Here is a 25,671-nt window from a genome sequence, read left to right on the forward strand (position 1 = left end):
CCTCTGCCTCTGCCGCGATTGGCGGCAGCAGGCGTGGGGAACTGAATCCTGCGCACCAAAGATGGGGCCGGAGCAAAGAATTCTCCAATGGGGAGAACTGGGGTGTCCTCAGGCTCCCCGCGTCCTCTCCCTCCCCGTGCCGCAGGCGCACCCCGCACCTGGCCTCTCCCACCTCTGCCTGCCAGCCTTGAGCGAGCCCTGCCCGCCACACGGTGCTCAGACATGCTGCTAGGTCAGAAGGAGGGAGACTTTAGGAGGAAGGCCAGACAGGGTCAAAAAAATAATTTGGAGGGGCTTAGGGGCCAAAAAAAAGGCAGCTGATTTGGAGGCGGCGGGGGGGAAGTTTGTTTTGAAAAAAGGAAGCCAATGGGGGGGAAAGGAAGACTTTTTGATATGGGGGGGGAAGCCAATCGAAGTGAGGGGGAGGGTGTCCTTTTTGAATTTGGGAGTCAACCACCAAGCCAATTGGGGAGATGGGTCTGGGAGGGTTTTTTTTTAGAAAAATAGGGGGTTAAAGGGTGGAACCCCGGTGTGGGAGGGTGGCACGGGCAGTTGGGTGGAGTAGTTGTGGTGTGGGTGGCAAGTTTTTAGCTTTTTGGGGGGGGGGAGTGGATGGGGGGAGGGCACAGCACCTACCGGGGGTGGGGGAGGGATGCAGTCAACGCTTGGGAACCTGCAGATCAAAGGAGGAAACCCTTATTTAGTGAACTGGAACACAAAGTGTGGGTTCTGGGGGGTGGTTCAAACTCAATGCAGCCTATTTAGTGACTCTAAATTGCACACAACCAAAACCAGAACCCAGTCACACCAACACAGAGGTTGAACCCACCCACTCTGTGACTCTGCCTGCCCAATGCCATGGCAAGCAAGCAGCAGCAAACACTTGATGGCAGCCTCATGGATTGAACATCATGATCATCATCATGCGTGTGTATTGGCCCAGCATGTAGTGGCAGCATCAGAGCCCAGCCAGGACCCCACTCAGACTGCCCCAGAGGCAAGGAAGCACTCTGGCATGGCATGGGCCCAGCATGTAGTGGCAGCATCAGAGCCCAGCCAGGACCCCACTCAGACTGCCCCAGAGGCAAGGAAGCACTCTGGCATGGCATGGGCCCAGCATGTAGTGGCAGCATCAGAGACCAGCCAGGACCCCACTCAGACTGCCCCAGAGGCAAGGAAGCACTCTGGCATGGCATGGGCCCAGCAGTGGCAGCATCGCATCAGAACCCTGGACCCCACTCAGACTGCCCCAGAGGCAAGGAAGCACTCTGGAAGGCACCTGTTCAAAAACCACCTGCAAGACGCATGCAATGCAACGCAACACACAGCAGCAATTTCTTTACTGGGCATGGGCATGAAGACACAAGTTTTACAACAGTACATCTCCTCTCCAAGGTTCCCTCCCTCCTCCCCACACCCAAATGCATTTCAGAATAGGGGTGTCCCTATTTAAAACCGCCAGCTAGGGAGAGAAAGGGGCAACAAAAGGTGCACAATCGCACACGCACTAACCCCTCTTCTTCCGGTCCTTCTCCTGCCGCTCACTGCTGGTCACGGATTCGCCGCCGCCAGCCAGCCACCCTGGGCTGAGACACAGCAGGGCGGCCGCACGAGGCACACAGGCAACCGGGGTAGTTCAACAACGATGGAGGGGCAGAAGTGAGGAGACAACACTGTTTGTGTCGCTCAACTCACCCCCAAGCAGAGACAAAATCAACCAAAAACTATAAAAAGAAAAAAAAACCGATGGCAGCCGCCAGGTGGGTAGGCTACTGTGTGTGGCTGCAGCTGTGGGAGAGGAGGTGGAAAGTGAAGGGGAGCAGAGAGAGAAAAGACTAAGAGAGAGAGAAAAGAGAGGGGGGGCAGGGACAAAGAGAAAGAGAGGAGAGAGAGAGAAAAGAAAGAGAGAGAGAGGAGAAAGAGAGATGATAGAGAGAAAGAGGAGAGAGGAGAAGCGCAGCGCAGCAGGGAGGGGGGATTCAGGTGTGGGGGGAGGACACAGCAGTAGCAGCGGTCCAAAGAGGTGGGGGGAGCAGAGAGGGTGTGTGTGGTTGGGGCTAGTGTGTGGCAGGGGGCCTGGGGTAAGTGGAGAGAGTCGGGGGCAAGGAGGAAAAGAGGTGGGGTGGGGGGAGCAGAGAGGGTGTGTGTGGTTGGGGCTAGTGTGTGGCAGGGGGCCTGGGGTAAGTGGAGAGAGTCGGGGGCAAGGAGGAAAAGAGGTGGGGTGGGGGGAGCAGAGAGGGTGTGTGTGGTTGGGGCTAGTGTGTGGCAGGGGGCCTGGGGTAAGTGGAGAGAGTCGGGGGCAAGGAGAAAAAGAGGTGGGGTGGGGGGAGCAGAGAGGGTGTGTGTGGTTGGGGGCTAGTGTGTGGTAGGGGGCCTGGGGTAAGTGGAGAGAGTCAGGGGCAAGGAGGAAAAGAGGTGGGGTGGGGGGAGCAGAGAGGGTGTGTGTGGTTGGGGGCTAGTGTGTGGCAGGGGGCCTGGGGTAAGTGGAGAGAGTCGGGGGCAAGGAGGAAAAGAGGTGGGGTGGGGGGAGCAGAGAGGGTGTGTGTGGTTGGGGGCTAGTGTGTGGCAGGGGGCCTGGGGTAAGTGGAGAGAGTCGGGGGCAAGGAGGAAAAGAGGTGGGGTGGGGGAGCAGAGAGGGTGTGTGTGGTTGGGGCTAGTGTGTGGCAGGGGGCCTGGGGTGAGTGGAGAGAGTCGGGGGCAAGGAGAAAAAGAGGTGGGGTGGGGGGAGCAGAGAGGGTGTGTGTGGTTGGGGGCTAGTCTGTGGCAGGGGGCCTGGGGTAAAAAAAAAAAACAACACCTGGGAACAATGGGCAGAAAGTCTGGGGGGGGGGGAGAGGAACCAACAACAACCAGCAGGGAGGAATGGGACACACACACAGCAAAACCAGAACCAAAAGAAGCTAATTGATTTCACACAAAAAACCAAAGTAACTAAGACAGGACTCAACAGGCAGCAGCAGCAGCACCAGGGAGGATGGGGAACAACACTCAGTCTGGGTGGGAGGGGGCAGGCAGGGCAGGAGTGGAGGAGGAGGTGGCAGTGGGGGGAGTGGGTTTCTGGAGGGGAGGGAGGGGGGAAGCTAGGAGCAGGACCACAGGGGAACAATCAAATTTGAATCCAAACAATCTATACACAAAGTAAAAAAAAGGAAACCAAAGGGCAGCCAGAAAGTCTCAGGGCGGGGGGGGGGGGGTTTACAACTACCAGGGGGAGGGACTGGGGGAGTGGGTGACACACACAGGGAGCAAAACCAAAACCAGAACCTAATTCCACAAAGAAATCCAAAGAATGCAAGGCTCAACAGGCAGCAGCACAGGAGGGAAACAATCTTATCTGGGTGGGAGGGAGGGAGGGAGGGAGGGGGGAAGCTAGGAGCAGGGCCAGAGGGGAACAAATTAACAATCAAAATCAGAACACAAGGAATCAAATTGCAGCAATAATATAAACTAAATCCTCAGAAACACAACTCAGACAGGCAGCCAGCAATAACAATAGCTATTAATTAAAAACCAAAATCAGCAAATATATAAATTTACACAGAAGCAATAATTGAATGCAACTCAAAAAGTGGAACAAAAGTCAGGCAAGGCACAAAAACAGGAAAGCAATGCAGAAGAGGGGGGTGGGGGGGGGGGGAAGGAGGGAAAGCCAAAACTTTGGAAGAAGGGTTGAGAGAGAAAGGGTGAAGAGAACAGAAAACACACAACAGGAAAAGTTGGAAAAAGTTGAGGGGAAAGTATTAAAGAGGTTTGGACAGAGACAGACAGAGGGCAGATGGACAAGGTGGCACACAACAACACACACAGAGAGCAGAGAGACAGACACACACTAATGTGACACACAGTCAGCAGGGACTCACAGCAGACACCAGCAGCAAAAGAGCAAGCAAGGTCTCAGAGATGATCCCACAACTGCAGCCAAGAGAAGTTTCCAGAGAAGAGGCTTGGGTTTATATAGGTTTGAAATTCCCTCCTTTGGGAGCCCCCACCTTTGCACTCCCCCACGGCCAACAGGGTGCCACCTCTCAACAGTGCAACAGCCAAGCAGCCTACCAGACCAAAGGACTCATTCTGGCCAATCAAAGGATCAATAGCGCAGCCAATACAATGCCTGAAAATAGCATCACAAAATGGATGCTAGGAGCAAAAGTTTCAGGAATGAGCCACAAAATGGAGGACACACTTCAAACTTTAAAGGGACACTCCAGAGACTCAATTGAACTCCCGAACCGGTTCGGGAAACCCGAGCCGGTTCGGAGCCGAACCGACTCGGATTCGGTCCGGATCGGTCCCAGAAGGGCCCGATTCGGTCCGGGATCGAACCGCCGGATCCGGACCGGTTCGGGACGAACCGATCCGGATCCGGACCGAACCGCACATCACTAGCAAATAGGATGCACACAGAGTTCATATGGAGTGCTGGCCAGGACTGTCAGGCCTCATAATTTCAACACATGAAGTATTGCAGTTGCCACCAGCTTGTTGGGTGGCGAACCAAAAATGGGTCTTCTCTAGGGTTGCCCTGGGGCTCTGGAATACACTACCAAATGAAATCAGAACCTCTCCACCACTGGCTGTTTTTAAGCAACTTTTGGAAGTACACCTATTTGATCAGGCATTTATTTCATTTTAATTTTTATTTATGGTAATTTTAATCTGTTTTATATTATTTTTAGCTTTTAGTTGCTGTTTGTTTAGTTTGTAAACCATCCTGAGATTTTATATAGGGTGGTATATAAATACGATGGCAGATAAAGAAAAAGGGAGCATGTGCTCTAGAATATAACCAGTTTTCCCCTATGGCTGTGTACTACAGGATAAAATCAGTAATTGTGTTTCCAGGAAGCTTGTCAGTCATCCTAAGTTTCAGGGCATGGCCTGAGAACATAAGGTGCAGCTCCCTTGCTGAAGCTATGCTGGTGTCAGCAGTGGCATACCTACAACCAAACAAGATGGGCACAAATGTCCCTGGGCCCATGAGAGAGGGGGCACACTGGCTGAGAAGCAGCCCACTCTTCATTCTCCTCTCTCACCTGCCTGACTCATGAGTCAAACTGATGGCTTCTGATGTGGGGGGGTATGTGATATTATTATTATTTGCATAGTAGTGGGAGAAACAGCATGCCATGAATGTCCTGCTTTTCATCATGGCCATATAGTTCTCCTGCAGCATAGACAAGGAGGTGGGGGAGAAGAAAAAAACCAGGGGGCTGAGGGACCAAATCGTCTCTTCTTGTCCCAGTGCTCACTTCAGCCTTGCTATGCCCCTGGGTCTCAGTCTGGTGGTTAGCGTCTGGACTAGGGAACCCCATGCTTGCTGCCTTGAGTTCCAAGATGGGAGAAAGGTGGGATATAAATATAATTAATTAATTAATTTAATTGACAAGCTTCCAAAGAATCCCTGGGTTGCCTGGAAAATAGTTTGAAAACCACTACTTTGTCACATTTGTATTCCACCTGTCCTCAAAGAGCTCAGCTTAACTGGGATGATCCAATTTTATACTCTCAACACTCCAGTAAAGTAAATTATGCAATGGCTGCCTTAAGACATCATACCAAATTGGAGGTGAACTCACCTCTCTGGTCCCCCCCCCCGTGATGTCTGAATTATTGGAACCGTGGTTCCTGGGCCCAACCATGGTCCTGATTTTGCCCCCAAACCTAGGAATGAACCTTTGGATTGTAGGGAGTTCTACTCATCCAACACTTTCCATTCCCTTCTCCATTATGTCTGGATTAGGATTTCACCCCAAACTGGAGGTAAGGGAGGCGCTTCCTCCTGTGGACTGCCAGCCTGTTGGCTTGCCCGGGCTGTCCTTCCAGAGTCGGAAGCAACCCGCACAGCCATCCCACCCCTTTGCCGGCTCTCAGACCAGATTGTGATTGTCTGGGAGTTGTTGGGTCCGACAGATTGCTGCTGTGTCCAAAGGGGGCCTAAGAATTTACTCAAGGCCCTAAGACCATTTGGTGATAGGGCTGAATCCAGACCTTTCCAGTCCAAATCTGATACCCTAGCCATTATACCACACTGCTTTCACTTGCTAAGAAAACCATGTTCATTTTAACATAGAAAGGGTGTCACAAGATTGTCTTGTAATACATTTACTTACATTGGGAAACCACCACCTGTAGCAATACTCAGATTTTGCAGTAGTAAGATGTTGTCCTTTCCATAGGTATGTACAATAACTTTCCTCACATTTGTTCTCCATGGTGGCTCAAGCACTCTGCACGCCTGAGGCAGGATGCCAAATGCCACACACACACCCATGCGCACGCCTTCCTTCTCCTCTTTCCCTTTTTTTAAAGAAGAGGGAGTGCATCTTGCTGCTTTGCTGGTGCCCCAGTAATCTGCTGCCTGAGACAACCTTCTCAGCAGGAGTGTAGTGAACTGGGTGGTAGCTCAGGGACAGGCCACCACAACATCCCCTCCATGCCACTGCATTTTCCTCCTGTGCCAGCCATGCCCTTCCGCTGCATGCAGGAGGTATGGCCAGTGCTGGAGAGGAACATGCAGCAGCTCCCTTTCCATCTTCAGCTCATGAAGCACTTGCTTTGCTGGCTGGGTGCTTCTTCTTTTTCCCCCTCCCTTGTGCAAGGGAGAAAAAGGAAGCATTCAGCCAGTGAAGCAAGTGCTTTATGGAATGGAGAGGGAAAGGGGGCCACCACACATTCCTTCCCAGTGCCATCCATGCCCCTGGGTCTGTGTAATGATCTGGGAAGAGGGGCATGGCCAGCGCATAGCAGCATGCCCTGCTTGGACAGGGGGAAAATGCAACATGGGTACCACAGTGGAGGGAGGGATAATGGAATGGGGGTGAGCAGGTGCCCTGATGGTCCCCTTCCTCCATGCCCCAGGGACATTTGAACTCCCTTGCTCCACTAGCCCTATACACCTGCTTATCACCTCACCTCATGGAAGGCCACTCCCATTTCCTCTGTCAATTGCCAAACAGGAAGTTTCCTGACAACATAGATATAGGACATATCATGGAGGAACTTTCTATAGCTATCACATTGTGGATGCTAAAAACAGGAGAGATGGTAATGGCCTGCTTTGGCTCCCCTTCCAACTTGCAGATTGGAAACCTCTACAGACTCACTTCAGGGTTTCAAAGGCTTTTCAGGAGCAATTACCTTGAAGACGTCAGTTCTGTCCCTGCCCGCGGTGAATGGGTTTTTTGGGGGGGGGATACTGCTATAATATTCTGTGAGGCTATTCACACAAGCGTGCAAAATGGGGCTAAGGGAGCCCAATCTGGTTCTGCATGCTCATATGAACCACCAGGATCGGGCCCGATTCTAGTGGCTACACAGTGGCAAACCTGCCTAAGTAGCTCCCTCTTAAATGAGGTTAAGGGACCTTAACCGCATTTAATTGATCATGTGTCAGCCACGGCTGCTTGCAGCTGCAGCTGGCACACTCAGTGGGGAGGGGGGGATCCCAATAATGTGCCGTGCACTCAAGCTACACATTATTGGAGCTCTGGAGGATCATGTCGTGGCACCCCAACCCCAGGAGCTGTGTTGGGAGCCACTGCTCGTCTGGGTGACCCAGGGACGAAGAGCTGCTCATCTGCAGGGAGCATGAGTCAAACCCGCTCTCCCCGCAGGCCTCTACAAAGCTCTTCTCAATAATTGTGAGAATAGCTCTTATAAGTTTGTGCTCCTTACCTGAACTTCCTTATACATTTTCTCCACTCACTCTTTTTCTTAGTTTCCCCCCTCCAAGTTCATCCTACGCTTGTACGCTTGTGTGACCGAAATGTGGTGAAAGATTCACTTTCCCCTTTGTTCCTCCTGTTAAAACATTCTTAAAGTGTTATTTTTGCACTCTTGTAACTCAGAAATAGATTCTTTTCAAACTTCAGACTTGCCATGATCTTGGCTTCAAGGAGGGCAAGTGCCTTTGACATGTTCGAAGAACTTTGTTTCAGGAGAAAGCGAAGGTGGTACTTAAAAAGGACACACAATAGATAATATCTCATTATATTATTAACATCATAAGGAGGCACATCTCCAGTTATGGAACATTAGGGCTGTGCCAGAGGTTCTCCTGTTTTAATTTTCCATTTGAAGTGATGTTCAGGGTATGCGGGGAAAGGGGAGAAACATTTCCTGAAAAATTCAAATTATGAGTGAATGCCTCCCCCCTTTTCCCCCCAATCCTGTACACTGTCTGTTTCCTTGATCTGCTGGTGTTTCAGCACCATTTAAAAATATATATATTATTGGATCTTCTTGCTGGAAATAGTCACATGGGTGATCCCAGCCACTTGTGGATAATGGCGATGGATGGCATAACGATGCCATGCTGTCAATCAGATTTGGCTATGTAATGATTAGAGGTGTGTACAGAACATTTTTTGTGTTCCATTCTGAGCTTGGAACAGAACGTAAATTTGCGGAACATTTAATTGGCTGAGCCATTTCATTTCATCGGCTGAGCCAATACTCCAAGGTGTTCCAAATGCCATTTTAAACATTTTTTAATTTTAATTTTTAAAAAATAATAATAATAATGTGCGGAGGCCAGGTCAGTGCTGGAACCACAAAGCAGCCTTGCAGGATGGCAGGCAGGCCAGCAGTGCTCTGACTGGGAAGGAGACTTACAGATGCCGGCAGCCCAGTGGTACTGCCAGTAATCACTTCTTAAAGGTAAATAACTCTTTCTCCCCACCAGCACCACCCTTACCAGACTTAATTTTTTTTAAAAAAAAGTTTAAAATGGCACTTGGAAGACTCAGAACAGTCTGCTTCGGAACTGGGCTGTTGTGTTTTAAGCTAGGAACAGGTTCTTCATTCCAAGGGCATTCTGTTGTGAGCTTGGAACCATCAAAATGGCCCATTCCAACACAGAATGTTCCAAGCTTGGAACATTCTGTATACCTCCAGTAATGATATTATTAAGGGGAAATGAAACCAATGAAGAAAAAGGACTTCCTGTCAGTAATCACATCAATGGTGCTAACTGGTTGGGGATCAGATTATGAATGTGATGATGTCAACAATGCTACATAGCCAATCAGGATTCACTATGTGACAATGTCACCAGGGGCAAATGAAGCTAATTTAGAGTGGGCAGGAGCTCCTTGCACCGAGTACACACCCATGACTTCTTCCTATGGTAAATAGTCATACATGTGGCACTCTGTGCAATACACTGGGGAGTGCCCCCTTCCCTACCAGCTTTCTATCTTCATACTGGTTTTGTTGGCTGTTTACAGTATTTAGAGATAGTTTATCAGAAGGATAGGTCTCAGCTGTAATGGTCAGCTATTTACCTGTCCAAACAGCCTTTTTCAAAAAAAAATATGAGGGAGGGATTTGTACTTACCTTCTCTTCTTCACCAGGCTCCTTGTGATCACAGGGCTTGTTCCAGGCTCCCCCGCACACTTCCCGCTAAACTCCTGCAAAATTCCAATGTCCTGTTCGCTAGCAAGCCGATCGCAGCTGCTCTAGGCTGCGTGGCTCGTTTGCCTCAGCCCCCTAGGAGGAGCACGTGACGCTGGGAGCTGACTCCCATTGGTCAGGCATCCTCCTGGGGGCGGGGCCAGAGCAGGCCTATGGCCTGCTTGCAGGCACCTGCCCAGTCCGTCTCTCGGAGGTGCACCCTCCCTCCCACCCTAGGATATAGACTGGGCTTTGCTGGTCACCATTATGGGGCTGGGCAGGAATTTTTTGGGCATACACCTGATTGGCTGTGGGTGTGCGTCTTTTTTCACCTGCCTCAGGCTATATCAGGGGGCATAGTAGCTAGTGAGGTGTTTAGTTACAGGTATTTTTGCGGGTCACTTTGTCATGGGCATGGCAGGTACAGTGAGGGTAAAAACTGGAGAATAACTGGTGCAGCGCCTTAGGTAAGCTTTTGGGCTTCAACTAGGAGGCACTGATCCCCTGAGGCTTGACAGATCGGGGATGCAGCTCAACTCCTACCCCGCTCTAGGCGGCTTCCTTCCGTATGGCTGTGCAGCGTCGGAGGGATAGTGCCGACAGCAGGGACCTGACATTAGGTCGGCTGAAAAGGGCGTTCCTGCTTGTCAGCGGTCAAACTGCCTCGAGCCAAGGTGCCAGCGCCCTAGGCCTTAGAGTAAGGCGGCCACACACGTGGCCGACCTGTGAGTGCCCACACTGAGGGGGTGGAATGCCAATCCCAGCTGAATGCCTTAACAAGTCCACTGCAATTGGAATGTTAATAAAGAGGCCAGTTTCACCAAATGTAACTGCGTCCATGTCTCCTTGGGTCTGGGTGCAATGCTCTTGGTCCTTCACCTCTTATGTAGAGAGTAGGCTTCAAACTGAGACACAGGATGTGGGTCAAAGGAATGTCAAAGGAACGTGGGGCCTCCCCCAGCCCTAACTGACTCTACCCCCTCCAGGCAGGACAAACAAAAACACTGGAGTTTGTTAGCTCTGGCAAATGCTAGCCCTGGCAAATAACGCACACACAGAGAGTCTAGGACGTATCCCTTAAAGAGAAACCGGCCCTGTTCTGAATGATTAATGTGCATCCTTGCATAACTGGCTTTCTATTTCTGATCAGTGTTCCCTGAAACATTGATAAGAGCTCGGAGGCTGCTTATAGACAATCAGCTCTTAAATGCAAGGCCTGCAGAATGTCTAAACAACTTATTAAAAGCAAAATTCAGGAAAGCCATGACTCTTGCTCGCCTAAATGCACTCCCCACAGCAGTTCTAGAGGGGAAGTTCAAAAAGTTACCATATTCAGCTCGCTTATGCCCATGCAGCTCGGGTGATATAGAAACCACTGCACACGTGATTCTCTACTGCACTTTTTACAGGGATATTCATTTAAATTGTATTTCCCTGTTGTTAAAGAAGTTTCCGTGCCACACTGATGAGTTTTATTTAGACTATCTACTGTCCAATTTTAAAGAAACGGTTTCTGGTAATGCGGCCAAGTTTTGTTACATTGTTTGTAAAACTTGTAAAGAATTTATTTTTTAATTGGATTTTACTATGCATTGTTCATTTTATGCGGGTCAATGACCAAAATAAAGTATCTATCTATCTTGATAAGAGCTGGTCTTATGGTCGCAAGCATGATTTGTCCCCCTAGCTAAGCAGAGTCTGCCCTGGTTGCATTTGAATGGGAGACCACATGTGAGCACTGTAAAATATTCCCGTTTGGATATGGAGCCGCTCTGGAAAGAATATCTAGGTTATAAGTTCCCTCCCTGGTATCTCTCGTTATTTATGCATGTATTGGTTATTTCATGCATGTATTTTAAAATCGTTTTAGTTAGAGCTCTATTTTAATATTTTGGCTTAATATTTTAATTGGGTAATTTTTATAGTCTTGTTTTACTTTTTCTTTGTGAACCGCCTTGAGATTGTTTTTAATGAAAGGTAGTATATAAATTTAACAATAAATAAAAAATAGATAAATCTCCAAGATAGGGCTGATTCCTGCCCTCAACCTTGGAGAAGCCGCTGCCAGTCTGTGTAGACAATACTGACCTAGATAGACCAATGTTCTGACTCAGTAGATGGCAGCTTCCTATGTTCTTATGAAAAATTGCTGAAAAATTGTTTTTTTTTCTACTCAAAGAAAGTAGACTAATGTTTTACTGATAACTGTTAATTTCAGATTTTAAACTTGTTATTTTAATTGTGGTTTTAGCCTGGTCTTTAAACCTTTTAACCTTATTAATTTTTTATCCTATACTGTATCTTTTTTATTAATGTTGTAAGCCACTCTGAGCAGTAGTTCACTGAAGGGATGGAGTATAAATATTCTAATAAAATAATAATATTAATATTAACAACAACATTAACTTAACTGTGAAAAACCTTGCACAAAGCACCACTTTTTCCACCCTTCACAGCTGGTATGTGTGCTTTGTGACAACAGTTAGGAAACTCGCTTCTTTATTCAAGACACTTATCTGTATCTATGGAAATTTGCTGTGCACCTAGCTATTTTGTGGTTTTTTTTACTATGGACGGATTGAGATGAAACACAAAACTGGAGTTCTGTTCACCTCCAGTTTCACTAGTTGAATGTCCAAAAAATAATAATGGACCCGTGGTTTCCGTCCCACAATAGGACTCTGCACCTGCACAGAGGTCAATAAAATGGCCCCTGCACGTGCAGAGAGGCCTGAACTGGCCTGAAAAAGGCCTGAATTGGGTTGCTGCCAGCCCAGGCTACTCTAGGGGAGGCCAGTGGGGGTAGGGGGAGCCGCCGCTGCCCCTACCACCCCCCATCTGTAGCCACCATTGCAGACATGGCTTGCACTGTAAGTATAAAGTTACTCCCCTGCTGCCCCCTCTAGGCTTAGGCAATCCCTGCCCCTGCCCCTTTATTGGTAAAGTGGAATGCTGTATTGGCAACGGTGGCCAGCTAGAACCAACAGGTTCTAGGATTCAAAGACAATAAGTTCACACCAGGGTAAATGCCAAAGAGGTTTTATTCAGTAGAGCTGAATAATACCTAAATAAGATTACAGAACAAAGGGTATACCACACGTCCCTTCTGCTCATCAGGAACCCTAGAGATTATGGCAGATGGACCCCCTGGAGCTGGCTGGCTGTGTAGCACCTTTCTGGGTCTTTAGGTCTACGACAAGGTTGGAAATACTGGGGTGTCCTGATGCCTTTTAATACTTTGAATGAAGGTGATTACAAGGTATTTTGTAAAAAAAACCCCACACACCAAGATATGAGCTTACAAAGTCTGTAATGAAACCCTTGATGTGTGTAAGTATAAGGAATCTACAAAATCCTCTATGAACAGAGGGGGAAAGTGGACCTTACCACGAAATCTCTTCACCATGTCTTCTGCAATGACACTACAAATCTTCACAGAATTCCCCTTTACCAGTAAAGCTCCAAGCCAGTTTGAGCTGGGTCCAGTTTGACCAGTGCGAAAACCAAGCTGGGCTGGGTTGGTTTGAATCTGGCCCGGATTTGAACTGAATTGGCCTGGCTAGTTTTGTGCACGTCCCTAATATATGGACATTATACAATATCCTAAAGCGACTTATTTTGGAGGAGCTTCATCTGTATCTGTGGACCTTGTCTGAAATCCGTGGTCAGTGGTGTAGCTAGGGGAGAGGGGGCCTGTGTTCACCCCTCTCTCTGGGAGCTGCTTGGGATGAGGGAGATTATGAGTAAGATAGGGAGGGGTGTAGCTGGTGGGCTCTCAGGAGCTTGGGGGCCCAGGTTCTTTGAACCCATCTGCTTAATTACAGCTACACCCCTTCCCCTGGTTTGAGGGGAAAGAAATCATGCAGCCAAAGAAATCATGGCACAAATACACCACTGTGCTGTTGTACAGCTCCCATCCACTGAAATGAGGGTCATTCAAAAGGACTTCCCAGCAGATTGTGCTCTAACCTTCTGCAACAGCAAGATTCCTAGACATCAGCTTTAAAACAACTGAGGAAAAGAGATCCATGGTCCTGCCACAATGCAAATTGAACACATTTCAAATCAAACGGATTCTTCTTGGGGAAATGTTTCTCTCCTACATCAAGATCAAGAATCTCTCTCTAAACACATTCTTCCAACACTTCATTTATGCTTGATGGATATCCAGCGGACCCTTAAAAACCCTTGAGCATCTGACCCTGATCTTCCTTTATTTATCCTTAACTTTTAGTGAAGACAGGAGAAGTTCTGGGCTTGCTAATCCCAACACAGAACTAACCATCCAAGGGAACAAGGCCTAAATACTCCGTTTCAGTGTTTGTCACAATTGCTGCACACCATTTAGCTCTTTTATGCTAAATATTACTGAAAACCAGTTAGCTAATGCAGTACAGCCCCATTAACCTCTGTCAAACTGATGTCATTAAGCCACAAAGACTGATTCAACCTCTTTGACAGGTCTCTTGAGCTGCATCACTGAAAATCTTGTTGCACATGCCCAAAGCTAAATGATGATGTGGTAAACAAGATGCTGCAATTGTCAAATATTCCAGAACTGAAGTGGGGACTTTATTAAACAAATATTAAGAAGCTTTTGAAATGCTTTCTGAATTGGACTTTGCAGTATTTTTTTAAATGCAGTTGATTTGCAATTGCTCAGGTCTTGGGAGAAACAGAAATTGGTTGGGCATATGCCCAATTTCTAAAATTGTTCCAAGGCTCTGACAATTATAACAGATTAACAGAAGATCAGACAATCTCTGTTTGATGGGAAATAATTTCTAAATTTACTATATATGGAAGGGTCTCTAATATTTTTAACTCCTTTGATTCTAGGAACATAAAACGTTTTTGTACAAAGTCTAGAATCCCTCTCAAATTCTCCAGAGAAGTTCCCTTGGTCAAGCAGTTACTGTTGGATGCTAGAAATGCATTATGAAGAGAGGATTTTGTTGTATATGGGTTTTTAAATTTTGTTTATGGATTTTGATTTTGATTTTTAACAAAACTGTTAGATATACATGCAGGTTTGTATGTTTTTCTCAGCATTTTTCAGGTTTTCTCCATTAGGGAAGGACCCCATAGCCAAACCGACAGATTTCAGGTGGGTACAGATGGTCTTAGTTATTTTAATCAAGGGAGAATTTGAGAGGGGATTTTAGACTTTGTACAAAAATGTTTTATATTCTTAGAATCAAAGGAGTTAAAAATATGAAAGAGCCTTCCAAATATAGTGAATTTAGAAACTATTTCTCATGGAGCCCCTAGGAAAATTAGCCACTAAGAATCAAACTACAAGACCTTCCTCACGATCAGTGAGAAGGGCTATGGGTTGCACGAGGAGGAAGGTTGCTGGAATTTACCTCCCCCACAGACAATTGCCTAGTCCATGCTGGGTGTGCAGAATGTGCGCCCACACGGACCCCAGCTGCCCCCAGCAGCGCAGAGTTTGAGGGCCAGAAGCTACTCCTTTTTCGGCACTGTATGGCACTGACGCACAAGCACTTAGCCCAAGTTATGGGCACCCTCATGCCCTTCACTCTGGCTAAGCGATGGGCTAACTAAGTGGGTTTGCCTCCACTCCATCACCGGGAGCCGCTCACCTCCCGGTGGCACACATGTGCAGGCAAGAGCAGGCTTGGCGGCCTTTGACTGGTCTTGGCTGTGTTTGTGAACAGCATCAACCCGTTACAATCAGCACATGCTTAACAGTGATGTACTTGTGTAATTTAGATGAAAAAATAGTTGGATTGGGCCCCACAGGGATTGGGACCATGGTGTAGGGGTGTTGGGACTGGGAGGCGGGGGGACTCCTTTAAGGCGTGGGGAGGGTGTCCTTACCTCCCCCGCCGTGCATCCCCGTCTGGTGTTGCTTCAGAAACCGCTGCTGTGGGGCAGCTGTCATGCACATGCATGCGCATGCGCACAGGCCACTTCCGATATTACGCTGACCAGGGCAGCAAAAGGGTATACAGCCACATGGAGGCCATTTGCTGGCCACACAAATGGCCTCCGCCAGCTGAGTGGCGGAGCCAGGCCTCTACCATAGCAGGTCCTGGGCGGCAGCCCACTGCACAAAACAGCTTCCAGGTGTGGCAGGAGGAGAGGTAAGCACCTAGTGATTTACAGTTAAAGGTGCCTCCTCCTGCCATAACACTGGCAGCACCCGCACCAGCTACTGTTCCCTTCATATGCAGTCATAGCATCAATGGTGCTAACCCCTGCTCACTTGGCAAAGAGGCTCCTTTTAACGTGGTGATTTCTCTTTATTTAGCAGGGGGAGAGTAACTGGCCCTATCCACCCCCAGCACAGTACCTCCAGTGACCGTTGCTGGTGTCTATCGTGTGTTTCTTTTTAGAATGTGAGCCCTTTGGGGACAGGAAGCCATCTTATTTATTTATTATATCTCTGTGTAAACCTCCCTGAGCCATTTCTAGAAGGATGGTATAGAAATCAAATGAATGAATAGATAATAAATAAATAAATGGTGGACTAGATTGAGCACATAGTGTTTTTACAGAGTAGTTTTACTACAGTGGCTGTTGCTGGTATCTGCCTTATGTTTCTTGTTAGATTGTGAGCCCTTTGGGGACAGGGAGCCATCTTATTTATTTTTCTATGTAAACTGCTTTGAGATAGTAGCAGCAGCAGCAGTATGTGGAAATCCTAAAAGGAAGTTCTAGGCATAAATACTACAAGAAAGAATGAGCAGAATCAGTTGCACAATGTGTGTGCCACTGAGGGTGATAGAATTTCAAAGGATGAACACCCTTGTTTAAACAAAATTTAAACAATGCCAAGGAGTAATGTCATATGTAAATTTATACAGAAAGGTTGAAGAAAAATAGCTTAAGAAAGGAGTCTCAAACTACCACTCAGGGGAATGACTACTTAATACAGGTAGTTTTCTAATAAAACTGAAACAGAACTATATTCATTGTGGTGCTTTGGGGGATTTGTTGAGGAAGTCTCTTACAGTCAGCTGCCTGTAATGATGGCCTCTTGAAAAGATTTTCATTACAGGTATAATATGGGAGGGGGGGAGTCTTTTACCATAAAGCAGCATGCAGCAATGAACTATTGTAAGCACGAACGCGCGTGCACACACACACACACACACACACACACACAGCCTCTTTGATATGGGAATTACAAGAACAAATCTTATTTCAAATTGTGACCTAGAGGGGAATATACCACCAGAGGGGAATATACCAGAGGGAATATAGAACCAGAGGGGACTATACAACCAGAAGCAAAATTCATAAAATCTGGACGGCTCCAGAACAGTAATTTGAAGTTAATTGTTTTGTAGCTGTCTCCTTGGAGACTTTTATTTTGATTTATGTGATCTTTTGTGCTGAGTTCAGACATAGTACAAAACCAGAGGTTGGTGAACCTGTGGTAGTGCAGTTTTGATTTCTAACTGTGGATTGTGCTGCCAGAATTTGTCAAATGTCTGGCAAAGGATGGCAAATGATGCTGGGTGGGGGGTCTGTCCCACCATAACCTGGGATGATTTTATGAGGGGTAACCCTGGCAAAGCAGTCCATGCAGACCCAACCAACATCCAGCTCCACTGGCAGCTTGCTGCTGGTGGGTTCACCATCTCATGAGAGGGCCAGTCTACTGAGCAGGACTATGTGGCTGTGAGGGCACTGGTTAACCCTTGGACTGCATGCAAATTGAGCCAACTCCCACCAACCTCCGGTTGGGGGAGAGGGGAGCCTCTCCTTGCTGCCCAGCTACTGAGGCGGATCCCAGCAAGCTTCACGGCCAGACTGTGGGCAAAGCGTCAGCAAGTCAGTGGAGCGGCTGCAATTAGCCACAGTCTCAAAGGGGGTGAGCCGAGTGCCATTGTGCATTTTCAGAGAACTCTGTCCACCCTCAGCATGGAAAGGTTTTAACCCCTTTAAATGCCATGCCATGCCAGCACCTCTTCTGACTGTGATGGCGCTGCCACCCATATCATCCCGCACAAGCATGAATCCGGGGGTGGGGTGGGACTGGAGGGGCCCTATTTTCCTGTTACTCAGGAAAGGCAGAGGAAGATGAAGACATCCAAAGAGGAGATATGTAGATGAGGAAGGTCAGAGGATGCTGGGGGGTCTGTCCCACCATAACCTGGGATGATGTTGTGAGAGGTAACCCTGGCAAAGCAGTCCATGCAGACCCAACCAACACCCTGCTCCACTGGTAGCTTGCAGCCATGGGAGGGCTTTGTGGCTGTGAGAGCACTAGTCTACCCTTGGACTGCGTGCTCAGAAGATGAGCCAACCAACCCAAGAGGCCCCCACTTGTCCCAACTCTCCGTGGTAAAAACGTTACAACAGAATTGCTGCAACCCCACCCCCATTCCCTGTGAAGCCTTGAGTGCGCCCAATGGAGATGTTGATGCTCCATGTGCCACAAACTGGCCGCATGCACAGAAGGGGGAGACACTGGGACAGACCTTTAACCCCATTCAAAATTCCTGGGTTCAGCTCGGCATCATGCTGTATGCTGATGTGCTGCCATGGGGATTCATGGGAGGGGAATCCTCCACTTTCCAGTGATCCTGGGATAGTGGGGTCACTGTTTGGGGGCACGGGCAAGGGTGCATATGTCCGCATAGGTGGAGGGGCTTTCAGCAGACACAGTTTGACAGCTGCTTGGTGGCACTCACCCGGACTGGGATAACACTGCCCCAGGTACCTGTCTCCTTGGTGGTGGGCCAGAGGGAGTGCTCCCATGCATGTTTTTTGAAGGTTGCTCTAACCACCCGCACCTCCCTGATGCCACCAGAGATCCTCAGGGGCTGCGTCAATGGGTCCACTTGCTGCTGGTGGGCTTGGTCTCTCATGAGATGGGCAGTCTACTTGGGAAGGCCATGAAGCTGTGAGGGCCCCGTGAATCCCTCAGACAGTATGCTCGGACTGCATGGCAAAGAGTTGAGCCAACCCACCTAAGGCCCGCCCCCCATGCTTGTGTGGGACCCAGCATGGCACCATATGTAGATCTTCCACCATGAGGATTCATGGGAGAGGGAAGCACCAGCTTTGCAGAGACCCCGAGACAGTAAGGTCACTGTTTCAGGGCATGGTTAAGGGTGCATGTGTCCGCATGGGCAGATGGGCTGGCAGGGGGCATGCTTTGACAGCAATTTGGCTGCAGTCGCTAAGAATGGGACAGAAGTAGCTGGGGTATCCATTAGGGATGTGCGAATTGATTTGAGTACAAATCGATTTGTACCCAAATCTAGCTGATTCAGGCGATTGGGACAAAACAAATCGCCCCTGTGGTCCATTGGCTAGATTCTGGTCCAAATCAAATTGCTCCAGATTTGATTTGAATTGATTCGAGATTCAGATTTCTCCTTCCTCCTATTAATTCCCCCAGATTCCCAGCTTTCATTTTTTAAAAAAAGCTAAGCTCTAACCCTTGTAGAAGTGGAATTAGGGAGCAAAATGTGTGGTCACTATTTTTCAAGTGTTTGGATTCCTTGGCATATACTAACTTTTCTTCAATGAAACTCTATGAGGATTCATTACACACCTTCATTTCTTCTATTCATTTTGACTGTCTTTGGACAGTGTCAATTGTCAGCTGCCATGGGTCAACTACACACACACCCCACACACACACACTGGGTTACTCAGTTTATTTTATTTTTTTAGGATTTTTTGAAGTGTTTAGATTCTTTGGTGTCTTCATTACACACCTTCATTTCTTCCACCCGCAAGCCACAGAGTACTTAGTTTATATTTTAGGAATTTTTGAGGTGTTTAGACTCTTTGGTGTGTAATGAATCCTCATAGGGATTCATTATGAGGAAAGGTTATTAGACACCAAAGAGCCTAAACACTTGGAAAAAAATCCTAGAACATAAACTGAGTAGTACCCCACTGCCTTTCAGGTGGGAGTGGGCTATAGTTGGCATACGGCTATTGACAGTTGGCACTGTTGAAAAGACAGTCAAAATGAATAGAAGAAATGAAGGTGTGTAATGAATCCTCATAGGGATTCATTGAGGGCTAGAATCTACAAGGGCTAGAGCTTAGCTTTTTTTAAAAAAAATGAAAGCTGGGAATCTGGGGAAATTAATAGGAAGTTTCTGAATCTCGAATTGATTCGAATCGAATCAGGCACAATTCGATTTGTATCCGTATCTAGCCAATGGACCACAGGGGTTATTTTTTCCCCCTCCAAATCACCCAAATCAGCTAGATTCAGGTACAAATTGATTTGTACCCAAATCAATTTGCACATCCCTACTTGAAATGCTGATTAATTGTTAATGGCTTATTTTCAAATACAAATCTGAAGTGCAAATCCAGACAGCCAATATTTCTAATTATCCACTGAGCAGCTATTATTCCTGATGTCACACCAGAAGCCAACAATTCACAGCCACAATTGTCTCTCACTTCATATATTTCATTCAGGATATATGTCCAATTTGACTTTTCCCAAAGTTGCACAGATAAGAAATACGTACTCCTTTCTGTAACAGCATTCAGTAACCATGGCAACTTGAGCCATCATGCAGTAAAAACAAGTTGTTTCATAAGGAGAATATCTGGGAACTCAAAAATAAAAAGATAAACAACAATAATAATAAGGTTCAAAAATTCTGCACCCCATAGAAGGAAACAAAAAGCAGAATGATGACAGGATGATTATTATTAATCATGCCGCACCAAAGATTTAAGAATTGCTTTGCAGAAAGTAAAGACTAACAAGGCCTTGCCAAGTTGGCTCACAGTCTGAGGAATATATAATACAAAGGAACTCCCATTGAATTTGTATGCGTTATTTTTACATTATTGTTCTCTCTAGATTCAGGGCCCTTTACAAGCTTAAGTGCTAACTAAAGGCAGAATCAAACATACATTTATTTTGTTGAGACAAAAAGATGAGGACAGATTTATTGTGTTCCCTCGCAATGTGAGCTGGAGGCTAATTTTACTTCCACACGCCATAATTACAAGAAGTTGGAGATCCATAATTTTCTACAGTTCTTTGGGGCAAATGAAATAATAAACAGATGCAGGCCTGTGGGACTTCATAAATCTTATCCTCAAAAGTTGCATGCTCAGGCTCCTGCTCCAAAACACTTGGCATGTTTTGTAGAGGGTTTGTAGTGGCAGATTTGCATAATGCCATCAAAGTCTCACCACTAATACACCTGTCAGCTACTCCTGAGCTGCATAGCGCTGCCTATTATGTCTGAGGTCTCATACAGAGAACAAATCGCAGTTCATTGACAGAGTTGTGTTGATTAACGGGTAAGCCATCATGTTCACAAAATGTGTACAGCAGTGTGAAGATTACACTTATAACACACATATACACACACAGAGTTTGCTGAGTTAACCAAATAGCTTCCTGTCCAATGCAGTCTCTGATGATGTGTCTATTCCACACATGTAAACAAGTTCTGCTACTACAGATATATTGACAGGTTCTGTCAGAGCTTCCCACAAAGAAAACTCAGGAACTGCCAGCCTATAAAGGGAGGCTGTTCTCACAAGCAGCCAAGACCAAGCTAGGGCAGCCAAGTCCAGGCTTGGCTGCCTGTGGGAACTGCCAGGAGCTGACCAGCTTTCTGCGGTACCTCGGTGGCAAACCCAGCTAAGAAGCTGGGCTCTTCAATGAGGAGCAAGCATTCCCTTAACCCCATTTACCTGACCATTTGTCAGCACCGGCTGCTTTCAGCTGGCACTGAAACACTGAAGGGCACCCACGTGTTGCTGGGGAGATCTCCACAATGCACCATGCATTGCACCAGTCAGGTTTCCCGCATTTGGGGAAATCGCAGGAGTCAGCATACCTGTAATTGCATGTTGCATTGTGGGATTTCTGGGGGCCGGGACAGTGCGTTCTGGCTCCCGCACTCCCCATGGCAGCCTTCGACCATCTGGGCAGGCAATCCACCGATTGTCTGCAGGGAAAGCAAGCTTCTGCTGCCTTCCCCACTGGCCTCCCTCAAGTCTCCTCACACGATTGTGAGAAATAGCTCAGGGTTTAGTCATGGCGTCCATGGAATAGTCAACACTCTCACAAAAGTTATAGTTCCCGGGCTCCTTTCACAAAATGAAGAGAGTTAACAAAATGAGCTTAATCCAGTTTAAAGTTGTAGTATAAATTTGCCCAGGGAATTACAGAAGGGCTGAAATTCACCTAATATTGTAGTCAATATGCTTCCCGAAGACAGGATTCTCCATATATCAGTCCCCATTGCTAAAATAATGGGTGCTCTGGAAAGCCTTACAGGATATGGACTGTGTTACAGTATTTTTCTTCTTCTCCCCTTCTGTGAAGCTTGGAGTGCCTGAGGGACTAAAGCACTGTCGGCCTATCATCTTCAGTTATAAAACAGCCGAGCAAGGAAAGGAGGAGAGGGACTGGCAGCTATGAAAAAAGAGAAGCTAACACTGTCCTGCCATCATACATGGCTTTGGGAAGGCCAGAAGTGGAAAAGGTCAAGAGATACACAGTGACTAATGGTGACAATACATAAACCAGCAATGAATGGAAGCATACATTCCAGCAGGGTTTCTTTAGAGAGAAAGAGTGGAAAAAAGAGAGGGCAAGAAAGATTTCTAAAGGTAGTGAAAGGAGAGCAGATGAATGCTCCAGTGCAGAAAGGAAGTTGGATGAGATTATTTGAAAAACCATGGAAGCGCATGATAATGGGAAATTATCATATTTTGGGGATGTCAGGGATGGAAGGGCATAGAAGGATGATGGTGGGCAGAAGTTGAGAGTGTGGTTGGCAGAGGAGTCACTTTCGAAAATTAACAAGGAGTATTGGAAAGATAGTAAAGAGGGGTGATTCTGATGAACAGATCCCTCAGATGATTAAGGAATGCCCTGAGAGCATGGTGGGAAAGGTCCTGAGTGGGAGCTACTGCCTAGTTGATGGCGCCACAAGACAACACCAAGGAAGACGGAGGACAAGGCAACCAGAATAATCCTGGCCCCATGTAGTTCACCTTATTGTGATTTTATTGTGAAAATCTTTGTAAGCTGCTTTGGGAGCCTCTTGGGTGATAAGACAGGACATAACTATTTTAGATACGTATAAGACTTAGTTGAGCGTATCAAAGCAAATCTGTATACTGGCCTACTTGATGATGAAAACTGCTCAAAGTGGTCCCATTGAAATTAAAGTGACAAGTTTGACATTGCCCTTTGAATTTCAATGGGACTACTTTGAGTAATTTTCATGTCAGCACTGTGTTTAAGGTATAATATTATGAAATAAATCTTTATGAGAAGAACTGTGTCATGGCAGCTGATGAAATGGAGCCAAGTACTCAGAAACATTCCTACTCGACTTGATATATTGTCATTGCAATTTGAATTTCTGACAGGTTTAGAATCACAACAAATCTTGGTGTTTTGACACTATCTGGAGATTCGAGATGCAGTCAGAACAACTTCCGTGAGCGGTCATCACTGCTCACGTTGAATTAGTTCCTGCCTATTATTTTCTATCCAATAGGTATAGCAGTTTGAAGAAAAAAAAACATTCACCACAAAGGTGGAGAAGCAAAACATTGAAACTATATTGGCACACAATTATTTAACAGAAATTACTCCCTCCAGATGTGGTGATGGGCATGGAATTAAATGGCTTTTAAAGAAGATTCGCTAAATTAATGGAAGATAAATCCATGAGTAGGTATGAACTACAAAGCTGTTGTTGAAGTTTGCTGAACTCAAGGATTGTAATGTTTGTCTCAGTTCACCTCTTTTAGCCCCCAAATGTCTCATTAAACCCCCTCCCATTTCACTAAAGTTGACTCATCTGAAGTAGCAGCAGCAATTACATTCTAGTTGTGGTAAAAGGGAAGTAAGACGATTCACTTTTTTCTTCCCCTTTCTAGCATCAAGGAGAAAAGTCTGCTGTCCTCTGGGAAATATTTATTCAGTAGCCCACAGAAAAAATACAGCTTCCAAGGCCTACCACAATTTTCTTCCTGTGCATGCTGGAAGGCGGATGGAGATATCAGATTTCCCTTCTTCCCTCTTACTCTGAACAGAGTTCCTCTGTCACCACTACCTCAGGTGAGTAAATTTTAGTGAAAGAGGAGGAGGCGGCATGAGGGTTGTATCCAAACATTAGATAGGCTCAGAAAATAAGCATCCCAGGTTGGGGTGGGGCGGGGGGAGTAGCTCAGTTTTAATTCCAGTCCAATCCAATGTGAGTGGGGAGAGGGGCTCACCCATCTCTCATTAGCTATGTTAACTAAATGGAACTTCTGTGTACAAAGATGGTATCCCATTGTGTATCAGAGGCTAGGGACAAACCATGGTTGCAGTTTTTAACCTTCACACTTGCTTGTGAACTTCCAGGGAAATCTGGCTGTCAGCTGCTGGAAAGGGAATGCTAGTTGATATGACCCAGCAAGGTGTTTCTTATGAAAAATCCACCTGATCTAGCAAATATACTTGTAAAGTGGTTCCGATTCTGTTTACTTTCTTATTTTCTTTTTAGCAGGCTCAGTTCTATGTTTGTTTAAATTGTGAAGTATCATGCACATCAATGGTACTGTGTAAATAATAAATAATGCAAATATATCCAAACCAAATTGCCTTATTCCTATCTATCACTCATCCAGTGCCATTTCATTACATCCACACAGTAGTACCATTCTCATGGGTAGATTGTGAACCTTATGTGTAGCCCAAACAGATGATTGGTACTGCCACGTTTCACAATACCAATCACCTGTTCAAAAGTGAGAGATGCACTCTGTGGACCAGGGTTAATACCATATTGCTTTATTCATTTCAATAATAATGGTTGCCATAGCTACAACACATTTAGATGTTGTACAAGTTTACAAACCAGCACCACCCATAGTTCCAGTCTGTTTCTAGAGATGAAAGCAATCAGCTAACTTGCTGAGTTGCAGTGAACACACAAGAATATTACATAATCCAGATTTGAACACATGATTCCCTGTAACAAACTGTGATTCCCTGTAACAAACTGTTAGCCTCTGTCCTGCTAAACAGAAAAGCACCTGCTTGCATAAAACAAAATAATATGGATGTGAACTCCTCAACAAATGATATACTTGTGGCAGGGTATACAAATAGAGGCTTTTCACATGAGCAGCCCTACCCAGGCTTGGACAGCCCTACTTGGGTAGTACTGCATGTGTGAAGAGTCGGGATTGAGGCTAATCCCAGCACTGCCTCCCTGGGTAGCCCAGGGATTTACCCCGGCCTTTTATCTGGGTTAAAGGGCATGACTGAGCCATTTTAACCAGGTCCCTGGTCGTGTGAATACTTGGGCTGCATACACAGAGCCAGGCGCCTAGAGTGCCCACTTCATGGGGGAATCCCTCAATGCACTTTGCTCATTGTGTGGTGCATTGTGGGATATCTGGAGGCCAGGACATATTTTCCCAGCCTCCAGAACACTGCGTGGTTCGTGGCAGCGCCAATTGTATGGGCACACAAACCGCCTGGCTAAGATCACCGCTGGATCATCTGGGGGGAAAGGTAGGTGATATCCTGTCTTTCCTGCAGCTGCCCTCCCCAGCCCAGCAGAAACCAAGGAAGGAAAAACAAATAGAATATAAGGTCATCCACGTGTCCTTATATTCTATTTGTTTTTCCTTTCTCAATTTCTTTATTAAGGATGTCACTCCCTTAATAAAGCATGGTTCTTTTGAAACCTATCCACACTAGTAGGTTCCTTTTCTCTCGCTCTGTGTGCTTCTTTTCAGATGTTGAGTTATGTCAAGTCAGGCCATTGGTCCATCTTATTCAATATTGTGTACTCTGACTGGAAGAGGCTCTCCAGGGTATCACACAGTGGTCTTTCCCAGTCCTACCACAGATGTCAAGGACTGAACCTGAGACCTTCTGCATGCAAAGCTCTAGCACTGAACTGAAGGGTGGTGCAAAGAAGGCTTGAGTAGGGAGCTTCTTCCCTGAAAGAAGGTCAGCCAGTTCCTGATGGGCAGAACTGAGTAAAGCATTCTCCTTCCTGAATAAGTGATCAATGGGGTCAAAGTGGACAGGGCTGCATACACAAGTGCAGCTGAATGGCATATGTGTATCTCTCTGGATTACAGCCTCTGTACACTGAAACATATTTAGCAACAATCTAATTGAAAACATGATGTTGTGGGACCCTCAAATATTTGTTATTCCTCAACATCAAACCACACTAAAAAAAAGTCTTTGGCACAAAAATGTGCTACGTGAAAGGTGAAGCATCTGTAACAAAAAGAACAATTCCTCCTCCTCCTCCTCCTCCTCCTCCTCC

At 46.6% G+C, this 25,671-nt stretch overlaps 1 long non-coding RNA gene across 2 annotated transcripts in view; it reads left to right on the forward strand.

The window, feature by feature from the left end:
• The window catches only part of LOC128351777 (uncharacterized), a 56,187-nt gene extending 32,748 nt beyond the window's left edge, over positions 1-23,439 (forward strand). Inside the window, exon 3 of one of the 2 annotated variants that reach the window (XR_008320033.1) lies at positions 23,273-23,439. This is a non-coding gene — a long non-coding RNA (uncharacterized LOC128351777). Of the gene's footprint in view, positions 1-21,701; positions 21,794-23,272 lie in introns of those variants that run through there. The other variant, XR_008320034.1, reaches the window with a different exon arrangement.
• The last annotated feature ends 2,232 nt before the right edge of the window (positions 23,440-25,671 follow it).

The sequence above is a fragment of the Hemicordylus capensis genome, chromosome 3, assembly GCF_027244095.1.
Source record: "Hemicordylus capensis ecotype Gifberg chromosome 3, rHemCap1.1.pri, whole genome shotgun sequence".
NCBI classification, from domain to species: domain Eukaryota; kingdom Metazoa; phylum Chordata; class Lepidosauria; order Squamata; family Cordylidae; genus Hemicordylus; species Hemicordylus capensis.